Below are 14,198 nucleotides of genomic sequence, written 5' to 3' on the forward strand. Positions count from 1 at the left end.
AACAGGTCTTTCCTGTTCAAAAATATTTGAGGAAGGAAAGAAGGAAGGAAAGTTGGCCTAGCCAGGCCACCGGTCCCCAAACAGAGCCAAAGTCTAGGTAGATATTATGATAACCACTATTTGAATGGCTTTTCTCTGCTTCCTTCTTTCAACACTTTGGAGTCCATGAGAAGTCTCTGCCTATTAGAACTTTCCAATCAAGCAAGACTTAAGAAACAGGAGAATGAACTTTAAGTTACAATAATAATTGCTAATATTTTTTGGCCTATGTGCTTACTATCTCCTTTAATGATTTCATTTATACTAACTAAGAATCTCCATAACAATGCTGTGAGGTAGGTACTAGTATCATCTCCACCTTACAGATGAGCACTAAGGTCCAAAGGGGTGAAGCCACGTGACCAGGATCATCAGCTGATAAATGGTACAAACCAAAGCCAGAGCCCATGCAAGAATCTACCACATTAGTCCTTGATGGGTAAGCATGTCCCATAAGCTAAATTTATGCTAGACTTCAGGTACATCTGAACAAGAGGGCTTTGCCTGAAGACACAAAGAGTCCAGGAAAGGGGAAGAAACATAGAATTGCCCAAGTCCTCTCCAAATATAATAAGCCAGGATAGGGAAGGGGCTTCACATACCGCTGCCATCAAACCATCTCATGTGAACTTTGGCAATGGAAGGTAAAGTAACAGAGTCATTAAAATTAAAATTGCTGGAACCCTAGGCAGACATAGTTGCTGCCTAAGGCAGCAGCCTGAGGCAGACATCGTCTCTTGCCTCATGCGTGTTGGTCAGCTGGGCACAGATGGCAGACACAGCAGGAGCAACAGCAGAACTGGAGGCAGAGTCACCACTGTTGGCATCCCCCCAAGATGGGAAAACCAAAGGAGCAGAGATGGCAGATGCCTGGGGATACCAAAAGGACAGCAGACATGTTCACAAGTCCTTTGAGGAGAGCTGCTGTTTCCATAGAATGTATGAGGTAGAGAAGGAGAAATTCTTACCTGTCTCTATCATCAAGACCCTACTTTTACCACAGGCTGGTGTAATCTGGAAAGTACAGTGATACATACCCAGAAAAACAAAACAATAAATCAAACATCAGACAGGTGTGCATGTACATGTATACACACACAAGTTTTGTACATGGGTGCATGTATAGACACATGTGTACTCACATTCCCTTTATTTATAATTTTAATGAGTGTGTACATGGTCTTCTCCCCTGAGTCACTGAATTATTCGAAAGAGAAGAAACTCTTAACCCTTGTGGTGATTTTTTTTTAGTTTACCTGAATGCAGAACTTAGAAGAGTCCTTCAGGAGAGAACCATTTGAGGCAAACCTCTGGGATTCAGCTCATAAAATGCATCTTGATTTTAAGGTTCTACAGCAGGACTATCACCACTTCTGCCCCCGCATTCCTGCAGCTCTCTTCCTCAATGCCACATGCGGTTCCTTCCTTCTTCAGTGGTACCTGCTTCACCTCCCCACCTGTTGGTAAATCCCTTTGGATGACAACTGGCTCACCTGCTTATTCTCCTCCCATTCCAGTGCCCAGCAAACAACACTGAGCCCTGCAAACCGTTACTCAACATGTGGAAGTTGAGATTTGAGAAGTAGATCCCCCAGTAGCTGCTTTCCATGCCCTCTGCCCTCTTGCCTGCTTCACCTCTGCCCTCTGCCCTCTTGCCTGCTTCACCTCTGCCCTCTGCCCTCTTGCCTGCTTCACCTCTGAGAGCCACGGTCTCTGTTTCTGGAATGAGGTGTGGAGATGGAGTGAGCTGGAAACCAAACCAAGTCAGAGAAGCAGTGCACCATGGCACCATGGAGATCTCTTGTTCCATCATTCGCCGAGCAAATGTTAACTGAGCACTTACATTGTACCAAGCAATTCTTAAACCCTGGTGGAAGGTCAAGCAATGAGATTGGCTTCTCTCATTATCTCACTTGTCAATCTCTTCTCTAGAAAATTTATTCACATATTGAATCAAAATCTTCATCCCCATAACTCATCTCCTTTGATTTGGATATTAGTTTAAACTCCATTGTAATGAACTACCTTGTTTCCCCGAAAATAAGACCTACCCTAAAAATAAGCCCAGTTAAGATCGTCAGCCAGACAGACGCATTTAGTACGTTATGACGATGTTCCAGAAGATGACATGACTGTATTTGAATAAATGTAGGTTGTTGTACATGAAAAACTAAGACAGCCCCTGAAAATACGCCATAATGTGTCTTTTGGAGCAGAAATTAGTATAAGACCCAGTCTTATTTGCAGGGAAACACGGTAAGAGGATTTAAATGCAAAAACAAAACCTAAAAGGTATTCAGGAAAAAATAAAGGTGAATACATAATCTTATGTCAGAAGAAATTTTTCTAGATATGACACCAAAGGAAAAATTATAAATAGAATTTTGATGACAACATAAAAACCTGAAACATGCATACACAAAATCAAAGGCAAGAAGCAAACATGAAAAAAAATATTCACTAAGTAGGAAGCAGATAAAGGGCTAATAGTCTTAACATTAAAATCTTTTACAGCCAATAAGAAAAAAATACCAATAGAAAAAAAATAAACAAAAGACACAAAAAGATTGAGAAGAAGAGATTTAAAATATGAAAGAAAAAATGTTTAACCTCACTAATAAGCCAACATAAAAATTAAAAGGCGACACCACATTTCACTTATCTGGCATGACATTTTAAAATCACAATATCCAGTCCTAGGGAAAATGTGGGGAAACACCAGAGAGCTACAGCACACATAGGAACAACCTAGGGAAGGGTTTGGCCATACCCATTAAAAACAAACTAAATAAAACCCTTCAAATCCTAGAACTTCCACTTCTAGGACTTTATATTAAGGAAATACCCAAGTGTGGGCCCAAAAATTTATTTCCAAGTCTGTTCATCCAGCATGCACTTAATGAAAGAAAAATTGAGGGGGAAATGTACAAAATAGCATTTTGTATGTAAATTATGGTAAATGCTTAAAATAGAACACTTTTGAAACATTTGAAAATGATGATGCAGAAAAATATCTAATGATTTTGGAAGTTGTTTATAATATTTACTTATTTTAAAAGGACAATTTTCAAAATACGTGTTTTTTTTCAAAAATGGGATCATATTATATATACCATGTATATTTGCCTAGGGAAGAAAATAGGTTATAACCCAATCTTAACAGACAATGTAAGAAATGGGATTAAGCATAGTGCCCCCCAAGCCAACTAACTCTCTCTCTCTCTCTCTCTCTCTCTCTCTCCTTTCTTTCCTTTGTAATTTTCTGATTTTTTTACAGTGAATATGAATTTCTTTTCTAATAGTAAAATTTTGTATTGTAACCCAAGACTATATTTCATATTTTAAGAAGCTCTACCACACAATTAGTACATATCAAGTCTTTCATAAAAAATAAAGCCCAGGGACTTTTTCCCCCTGGTCTTTCACAGCTGTTTTGGAACCTAAATGCCAACTTTAGCACTTAACCCTGCAGAATGTCATCATTTTGGCTTTGATTTCCGCCTGCTGGGGGCTTTTGACTCTTGTTTCTGTCATGGATACCTTAGCTTCCTCACCCTGTACCTTTTGGAAATTTAATAAGTACACCTTCTCTTCCCTCTTCCACTCCCTGTGGGTACAGAATTAAGGATGGGCTGCTGTGGGATCATTTCCGCATCTCCTCCTGCCTGGGTGGTCCTGCATGAGCAGTTTACCATGTCAACCCTCAGGATCGACAGAGAGAGAAATGGCAGAGAAGAGGAAATAGTACCAAAACAGAGAGATTATAAGAAGGAGACACAGAAAAACATTCTGCCTCCAATCTGATTACAGAGCCAAAGAAATAAAACCTCTGGGGCCGGCTCTCCTGGCTGTCTGCCTCATCCGCAGACCCAGGCACTGTGGTCGACCCACTCTGCATCACTCACTTAAATGGCAACGACATCTGACAGACAGAGCACCGAGCCATGGCCCCGTGTGTCCCTAATGCGATTAGAGTTGGAGAAATTATTCATCAGAGAATATACTAAAACGTTTAGTGTTCCCTGGATGCATTAGGGGCAGGTCCTGTTGGCCTCCGTGATGCACCTCGTGTGTTTGTCCTGAAAACCCCTGAGCTGTCTCCACACTCTTGCCCTCATTACTCATCTCCAGAACCCAGCCCGTCTCCATGACTCACAGTCATGTGGCCTCACCGCAGACCCTTTCCTCTCTCCATTCCCTTGTAGGACTCTTCTGGGCTACCTGCCTCCCTCACCCTCAGGAGCCACAATCCCCCACCAAGATGCAAAGGCTCACATTTGCTGTCCCCATCCTCATCCTCCGATGCCCCTTGCTTAACTCTAGATGTTCTCTGTTGCCCTGCACCCCTGCCTGTCCTACCAGGCCTGGCTAAGGCCACTTCTCCTGAAGTCTTCTCAGCTCTCATTAACCAGAATTATGAGCACTCTCAAGTGCTCAGGGGTACTTTTTTTTTATTCCTCTCTAGCACTTCTCAAGCAACAGTAAGGGTGGTGGAGTGGCGGGGTAGGGGGTGGGGGGTGAAAAGCCACTGTGAGGGCGACTGCCAGTTTCCACAGGAGGGAAAGACCACCAGCTCCTGCTCTTTTATGCCTTGCACAAATCATAAAACCAAGTGCATGGGCTTGGTGTACAATTAAGTTTGTGAACTGATCCTAGAAAAAGTGCTACATACCTCATTTCTGAATATCATTACTGTCACCTTCGAAGTACTCCCCTTGGGAAGCTATGCACCGATGCCAGCACCTAGTCCACCCTTCAAAGCAATTTTGGAACTCTTTTTCTGGAATGGCCATCAGAGCTGTCGTCATATTACCCTTGATGTCCTGAATGTCATCAAAATATCTTCCTTTCAATATTTCCTTTATCTTCAGAAGTCATTGGGGGCAGGTCAGACGAGTAGGGAGGGTGTTCCAATAGAGTTATTTGTTTACTGGCTAAAAACTCCCTCCCAGACAGTGCTGTGTGAGCCGGTGCATTGTCATGATGGAAGAGCCATGAATTGTTGGGGAAAAGTTCAGGTCATGTTCGTCTAACTTTTTCACACAGCCTTTTCAGCACTTGCAAATAGTAAACTTGGTTAACTGTCCAGTTTGTACAAATTCATAATGAATAATCTCTTTGATATCAAAAAAGGTTAGCAATATTTTTGCAACAAGATCGCAAATTTAATTGTCATACATTGGCTGGAGTTTTCTATGCCCTGATTTCCCATGAAAAAGAAGAGTACATCATTCCCAATAACCATTATTATGTAAACACCTACCTATCTAATACTCTGAAGTCTGAGTTTAGGAAAACATCTCTACTTTACAAAAGAAACTCATTATAACTTATTATAACTATTATTATCATTAATTGCCTTCATTTACTATGCAGCTGCTATAAACCAACTCCTGTTCCATGCTCTGTGTACACTGTTTCTAATATCACAATAATACCACAGGTAAGTCCTAACTCATGTGAGAAATGGGAAAATTAAGGCACAGAGAGGTACAGTAACTTGCCAAAGGTCTAATTACTCAAAATTTCTGAAGTCGGAATTGAAACTCGAGATCTAACTCCATGTCTTGTTCTCCTCACTATTCAGTGTTTTCTGGTACACGTTAAGACTCTTCCTGCAGACTGTGAGTCATTGAGCTGCACTTGGGTGTTTTTACTGAGGGGAGAACAGTGTCACGGTTAAGAGCAGGGCTGTGCAGCCAGGCACCCTGGGTTGAAACGCTGGCTCCACCGTTTCCCAGCTGAAACCTTCACGGCACTCATCTTCTTCATGGCTGAGTTTCCTCCTCTGTGAAGTGGCAAGTTGGCTTGATGAAATCCCAGCTATTGCCGTTTTATGTGCCAAGCACACCATGGCAATGAGCTCATTAATCCCTCAAAGCAGCCCAACAAGAAAGGCATAATCAACTTGGCAGGGAGGCTTTTGAGGTGAAGGGTTGGAAAGAGTTTTGAAACTTGGAAGATTCTTCAGAAATTTAAAAAAAAGAATCCAAAAGTATCTTGTAGGTAATTTGCAAGTCATCTATGATTTATAGAATGCTTATGAGGAGCACATTTTCAGAGACATGGGGTTTACCAGTTATCCTGGCAACCTGGGAAAGATTTGTTAGGGTACAAGGAACAGAAAGGTGTTTTATGTTTTTGGTAGCTCATTTAAAACACTTCCTTCAACAGGGTTTTAATGCCAATAGGTAAAAGTCCAAACGCCTGCACCTACCCTACATGAGTCTTATCAAGCTGGTCTCAGATCAAGTTACCAGTCTTGTCATCTCACCAATTAATCTTCCATTTCTGCATATTGCAAGCTTCTACTCATCCTTCAATACCCAACTGTAATGACCCCTGCTCAGTAGAGCCTTCATTGATTTCCATGGAGAGGTCATTGTTCTTCCATCCCTGGTGCCACGGTTTTTGTGCACACCTCTCCACTGCAGCACTCCTCACCTTGTGTGCTAGTTAAGGTTTCTGTGCCTGCCTCCACTCGTAGTCACGGATAGTGAGCTGGTCAAGGGTTAGGGTCATGTCCTGGTCATTTTTCTCCTTTGTACACCTAGTACCTGGCACATATCAAGCACCAAGTATACATTTTTCAATTAATAAATAATTTTCATTGTTAGCAAAAACAATCACTCCAGCTAAACCAGAACTTTGTTTGAGCTTCATAAATAGTAGCTCTTTCATCATTGGCATCACTCTCATCAGGATTGTTAAGATCCCAGCGATATAGCCTGAGAAAACAAGGTTCTCTGTGGAGAATTTTCTTGCATTGTTCTCCTAAATAATCAATGTCAATCAAAAGGCTTTCTTGGAGGTCTCAAATATAATGAGCTTCTTCATATAGTCAGTCTGCTGACTAGGAAACAGCAAAAGCACAACGACCATTCAAAGGTTGATTTATGCTCTTGCAGGAACATGGAAGACTATGTTCACAGGGACAGCACACAGTAGGCCCCCTGGTAAATACTTGTAGCATGATGAGTATTTATGGTGTGAGGCAGCTCTCCCATGATGCCAGTTTGGAAGTCAACTGTCCACACACCTCTCTGATTTAACCACCACAGTTAAGAAGGGACAGGTATGTCGCAGGGAAGAAAAGCTTTCAGTGAAAAGACCCAGATTTAAATCCTAGCTCTGCCACTTCGCAGCTGGGTGACTTTAGGCAAATCACTTGCTTCTCTAGGAAACAGTTTTCTCATCTCTTAAAATAGGGATGATTTTCCTTGCCTTGTCATTGAGATGCCACAAAATCAACACATGAGAAAGTATCTGACACAGGCCTGAAGTGGTGGCCAGTAGACATCTGAAGGGTATGAATGTAGTTCTGTGACTTTGCTAGACCGCTTTTCCTAACCCTCAACCTCAGGACTCAAAAATTTTTATTTGTATTCATTCTACCAGCATCCAAAACAAAAGGATGAAGGAAGAATAGTAAAAAGAACTGAAAGATTGACTCTTGGAAGAAAAGACGCCTTATCCAATTGGACCAGAGGTGGGGCTAAGGGGAAGCATTGGGAAAAACCTAACACACCACTTCTTGTTCTCTCTCTCTCTCTCTCTCTCTCTCTCTCTCTCTCTCTCTCTCTCTCCCTCTCTCTCTCTCTCTCTCTCTCTCTCTCTCTCTCTCTCACACACACACACACACACACACACACACACTCCCCAAATGCTCAGCATAATACTGGGGACAAATTAAGAGAAAAATTCAGTTTATTTTGGCTGCATAAAATTTGATGAACTTCTCTCCCTTATGGGAACCATTTACCATTTGAGCCCAATTTTATGCCCATGCACATTGTTAAATATATGTTGGCTTCACTGGACTACATGTCAGTATGTGTGCTGCATCTTCATAACGTGTTGCTTATTTGTTGAAGTCACACAGTAATTATTTTTAAACATTAAAAGTTATGTTGATCCTTGCTCTTGTGGATATTTGTGACCAAGGAAAGAACAACTTTAAAAATGTCATTCCATTAGGAATCATCAACAAAAATGTGGAAAATGAGTGTGGGTGAGGGTCTGGAGAAATTGGAATCTTTGTGCATTGCTAGTGGGACTTTTAAATGGAATCGTCATTGTGGAATACAGTGGCAACCCTTCACAAAGTTAAACAGAAATACCATATAACCCAGCAAGCCCACTTCTGGATATACACATCAGTGTTCATAGCAGCACGATTCACAATAGCCAGAAGGTGGAAACAACCAACGCTGGTGAAGCTTGAGGACATTATGCTAAGGGAAATGAGCCGGAAGTTAAAGGATAAATATTGTACGTAACTTATATGAAGTAGCTAGAAGAGGCACATTCATACAGACGGGAAGTAGAATGGTGCTTTCCAGGGATTAGGGGCTGGGGGAATGGGGAGTTCTTGTTTAATGGGGACAGAATGTCCATTTGGGATGATGAGAAAGTTCTGGAGACACATAGTGATGGTGGTCACACAACAATGTGAATGTACTTAACGCCACTGCATGCTATACATAAAAGTGGTTAAAACAGTAAATGTTCTGCTGTGTATTTTATCACAGTTTTTAAAACTTTAAAATATACGTATTATATGGAACACATTTCTGTGATGTGGTGATAGGGATGGTTCTCAATTTCTCCTTAATTATTGCAGTACAATAGCTGGCAAACTGGCAAAGGGAGAAACGCCCCAAGTCAGCCAATGTCTGTTCCTTTCTGGAGACCTGCATTCGGAAGGACACAATTTTCAATTCCTCCTGAGTATCCAAAACCCTGCCAACGGGGTTGGCAAAATGTCGAAGTAGGTCACTCTCCTTCCGGAGCCTGGAACTCGCTGACAGGGCCTTGACTAAAAACAATCCCACCCTCTAGTCCTGTTCTGAGCTTCTGTATCCTGCCACCAAAATGACCTGCGGAGGCTACTCAGGGTCCAGTTATGTAACCAGAACTAATTCAACTTGTGTTATGGACTTAATAGCTTAATAGGCCGCCTCTCCCAGAAAACATATTTGCATTTTCACTGGGTTTTCTGAAGACAGTAGTTTAAATGGAAGGAGCAAATACAAATCCATTCTCTCAACAAATATTTGTTGCTTATGGGACACGCAGCTACAGAATACTTTTCCTTTCAAGGAGCCACAGGTCATATGTCACAGGTAACTGCAGTTAGGCCTGAGCTAACCTGCCCCAGGAAAAAGAATGCTGGGTGGCTGCAGAAACCCAAGGACATCTGTCTGTTGTGTGCCTGTCTCAACCTATAGATATGATGCTATGGGCTAGACCTCCTAGGGGCCCGGATTCCCCTTTCAGAACCAATGGTGAGGCGGGACCAACCCTTGTGGTTCTTATGGTTGCAGGATACCCTCGGCAACAACCACCAGGAAACTTTGAAAGACGAGGTTCATTACTCACAAGTCCTGGGAGGTACACAGCACACCTGGGGCCACACAGAGAGGTCGTGGAGAGAGAAAGCAAGTAAGGGAGCCTGGGGCTGGGATTCTGCTTTTACTGGGGTTAAGGGTAGGGGCCCAGGGCTTCGCAGATTCACTCTTTACTGGTGAATTTAAAACATAAGGGTGGAAGAAAAGAAATATTAAGTGGCTAACAGGTCAGTTATCTAAACCAACCAAAGATCTCAAAACCAAAGAAACTTGGGGGTGGGGGGGAAGGTGCAGCCTGGCTGTTTTTCTAGTCCTGTGGCTGGCAATAGACATCTTTGAAGTGGATGCTTCCAAGATCAAAGCTTAAGTCAGTCACTCACATTGTAAAAAGAAAAACTGTCAGGAATTACTGTGCTCTCTAAGCCTGGGTCCCCCAGGTTATAAAGGAGACTCCGGCTGCATTCTCTCAAGGCCTTTTCAATTCTAGATCTCAATGATCATGCTAAAGCTATGATATTGGCCAGTTCAGCTCCAGCCACACAAGCTTGCCAGGTTACTCACCTGAGCCACATTCCAAACAGCCGCTTGGTAAATAAATAACAGTGCCTTCCCACCTGGTTAATCCCACAAGTCACCTGAACAAGGGCAAGGCCGATGCAGCTTTCCCCCTCAGTGCTTGTGGTTATTGGATTACCCCCCCCACACACACACACACATTTCCAGCTGAACTCGTTGACTCAAAGCTAAACTTTTGAAACTGACTGAAATTCATCCCCAAATGAACAGGGACAGGGCCAGGGCCCGAGAGGTACCTTCTTTTTACTGGCCAAAAACAAGCAGGATGAGCACCCCAAAATGGCTCTTGCTGCACAGGTCTAAAGGGCTCATGGTTTAGCATCTTTGAAGGAGGCAGGAAAGAAGAGGGTTTCCATGAGAAGGAGGAGCCATGGCAAACAGTCCCTCCTCTCCTCAACCTTCTGGGATAGCTCAGCAATTGTAGCACAAAATTCTAGCGGGAAGGGGTAAAGTTTCTCTAGAGGAAGAAAGGACTGACAGGGAACCCTGTCAGGGCAAGACTTCCACTGCCTCCTCAGCTGACTGAAAAGCCCCATCAAGAGCAGAAGCACAGCTGTCTACCCTTAAGTGCTTACTGAGCCAAGCATGCACTGTACACTGCATAGCATTATCTTATTTAATTTTCCAGTGACACAGAAACTATTATCTCTTTATAAAAGATGGAACTGGAGCTCAAGGACATAGGCTGACCATGCAAGAAAGCAAATTTGTAGCTCCCCTGGGCTCCCCCCAAAATTAACATTTTTAAAGGGCTCAATTCATTAAGAGCCTTTTGCCCACCATCCATGAAGCATTCCTCATCTTACCAATTAGAGGTAGATGCCTCTTCACGGCCTCCCAACCTAGGATAGCACTTTTCCCAGTCTCTGTCCCTCTTAGAACAGATGGGAACACCCTTAATGTCCATTTGGACTGGAAGCATGCTGGGTGTGAGGCTCATCCTTGTCCATTTGGGATCATGGCTAAGCTGACCCCAGTGCTAGAGCTGGACACCCACAACACCATGTGGAATGACACAAAAGGAAACCAGAAGAACATGGGATGTTCTGCAGGGTGTGCCTTCCCAGGGATGGTGATACTGAAAAGACCACTGGACTCCTTGCCCCCATCCTCCAGGCCCAAGGGACAGCAGGGCTGATTCTTGCCTGCTGTCTATAACGAACACCAAGGCCAGACCTTGCAGTGTGTAAGCTCCATGTATTTTCTGGGTCTTATGGAGACATTTGCCTTGAAAACATCCAACAGCTGTGCATGCCACAGTTGATTGTACATTAATCATGCATGATAGGAGAAAGTGCCATCGTTGCTTCCAAATCTGCTAACACACAGACGGGCACCCAGCTTTTGAGCTGCTAGGGAATTGGAGTAGGCCTCCAAATTCCAGCTGGCCCTCTCTGCATGCTGTAAAGCCTCAGACATCTGGCTAGAAAGATTGGCAAATGTGCGTCCGTTGGCTGCGGAGTGCTTGATTGTATAAGGGTTTGAGCACCATTTGACAAAGCTATCCTCACTCACTCCAGCCCTGCCATGGTGCCACGGTCTAAGGCAGCTCCCCCATTTTCTTTCTCCCTCTGTTTTCCTAAAGTCTGTATTTCACTTCTCTATGTTTCTGTCTGTCTCATAGTCTTTGTCTGTCTGTCTGTCTGTCTGTCTGTCTGTCTGTCTCTCTCTCTCTCTCTCTCTCTCTCTCTCTCTCTCTCTCTCTCTCTCTTTCTCTCCCTCAAAATTTCAGGGCAGCACATGTTAGAAGAATTCGACTCACAATATTCATCTTTTTAAAAATACAGCATTTCCCATTTGCTGAAGGCCTACTATGTGCCAGGGATTTGGCAGGCACTGCTGTAAGCCTCACACACACCCTGTAAGCTAAGCAGTATAATCCTCATCAGCAAATGGAGACACCAAAGCAAATGGAAATGAAATGACTCTCCTAAGTCACAGGGCTGGGAAGTGGCTGGTCGCTTCTCTCATGACGCTTTCTTTTCTTTCCCACTATCACCTGGGTTGGAATCCCAAAGCCCAGAAATGAAAGATGACTCACCAGAGTGGCCAAGCCAACTCAGGGCCAAGCAAAGGCCAGAACAGGGGGAAGGGGCAGGGGGAGGGCTGTCGGAGCAGGAGAAACCTATAAAGAAGGTTATGCAGAAGGAAATTGTTTGTTGTGAAATGTTTAATTATTGCACTTGGGGGTAATTTATTATCAGGGAAATTAAGTGATTCCATTAGCCTCCTGTCGCTTTCCAAAATAAGTCTGTCAGAGTGGGGTGAGGGGGGAACAGAGATGAGAGCATCTCTGTTTTAATTTGTTTTTCTGCTGATTGCCAAATGGAGGTCCAGGCTCCATTTATCTATGGGACAGGAGTTGGCAAAGGTCCTGTGGGAGCTTTTCTGCTACAGTCAGCCCCTCTGCAGCCATATTTCCATATCAGAACAAGAAAACAGCCCAGCTTGGGAAAATGGGGCAAGGGCCCAGTCAACACAGAAAGAGACCAGAGGTCTGGGAGCTGGAGCCAGCTCTGCCACAAGCCAGCTCCGGGGCCTTGAGCAACTCACTCCCCACCTCATAAATGAGATTCTCAACTGGTAATGCCTCTTCCCTCAACATCCCCTATGCACCCACTGATTCAAGCTTCCAATAATCGTTGCGCCTTAGCACAACATTCAGCTTATATTAATTAATAATAAGCTCAATTGATGGCAATGCCTTCCTTCCGTCCTCACCCCCAGGTACTGTTGCTATCTGTATCTTACAGATGTGGTTCCGTGGGAGACAAAGGCACGTTTGCATTTCATTAGGCAATTCTGCCTAATTTCATTAGGCATTCTGCGTCCTCAGCCAGTGCTCTAAGCCACTGTCCTGTCCTGTCATCATGGTGTGGGCCCAGGGCACACTCTCCCGGTACCTCAGTCAACCACATCACAGCAATGTGAAATCCTGCCTCCTTGGGCTGGGAACAACTGAAGGCAAGGCACTATTGTTTTCTGCTTTATATCTGAACTAGCCCAGAGCCTAATGAAATGCAAACGTGCCTTTTTACTCGTGGTATCCCCAGTTCTTGGCACTCAGCAGGTACCCAATATATACTAGTTGAATTACTTGATCACTCTGTGATATGAAATTTCTTACTTAGCTGAATGGATAACCACATCTTAACCATGGAGAGGGAACTGTGCCTTTTTCACGGAAAAGCTACATACGAAGAGGGAGAACAGCTGAGGGTGGTCTGGTCATTTCAGTGGGGAGAAGCCAAATTGTGCTCCTCTGAACAAGGGCACCGATTTCCTCAGCGACTCCCATGTGGCTGCACAGAGATGAATGCCACCAACTGATAAGGGTGCTAGAGACACCGGGCAACAGAAATCTGCCTCTCCCAGATGACCAGCCCTGAGCATATACCCAGGCAGCTGCAATCTTTCTCCTGGCACAGTTTCTTCATCACTTCCTCATCTATAACCTGATGACTGAGCAGCGGCACTCAGCCCCTGTAGTTGGAGCCAGGAACTACAGGGTACCAAGACGTATGTTTTCGTGGCTGGCAGACCAAGGCACCGTGGGAGATTTTCTGGGGGGTTTAGCACCAGGGAATCAGGGTACTTCATGGTCTGGGCAGGCACCAAGCTCAAAGGCAAGGGCGCCCAGCTCTGTCATCCACAGGGGTACCAAGACATATGGCTACCCTTACCAAGCAACTATCCCAGCTTGCCATTCAGGTCCACTGTGCCTGGGGAGGGAGACTTCCCCACCGGGGACAGTGTCTGACCCCACGATCGTCAGTCCACCACCAGCGTTCACTTAATAATCTGCAGCCGGAAGGAATACCTACCCTGAACACAGTCTGAATGCTCTTCTAAGTCAATAACAGCTTTGGTTACCGTCAGCCACACACACTGAAAATGCGCCTGTCAGCGGAGCCCATGAACACAGAGTGGGAGGGAGATCCGGGCGCCTGACCCAAGCCCTGCACAGCCTGGGCCCCACCCCCCTGGGGACAGGGAGGTACCGCCATCCCTCTTGGACAATGGCTGCCGGGGTCCCTTATCCATATCTGCCAGGAGTTAGCTAGGTAAAGTCAAACAAATCCCCCAAATCGGGGTCTCAAACTTTAATGTGCTCACAAATCACCTGGGGAACTTGTTAAAATAGATTTCGACATAGTAGGACTGGGGAGGGGCCCAACATTCTGCGTTTCTCACAAGCTCTCGTGTGTTAGCCATGCTGCTCATCTGCAGACC

Source organism: Rhinolophus hipposideros, assembly GCF_964194185.1.
Source record: "Rhinolophus hipposideros genome assembly, chromosome: 15".
Taxonomy (NCBI): Eukaryota; Metazoa; Chordata; class Mammalia; order Chiroptera; family Rhinolophidae; genus Rhinolophus; species Rhinolophus hipposideros.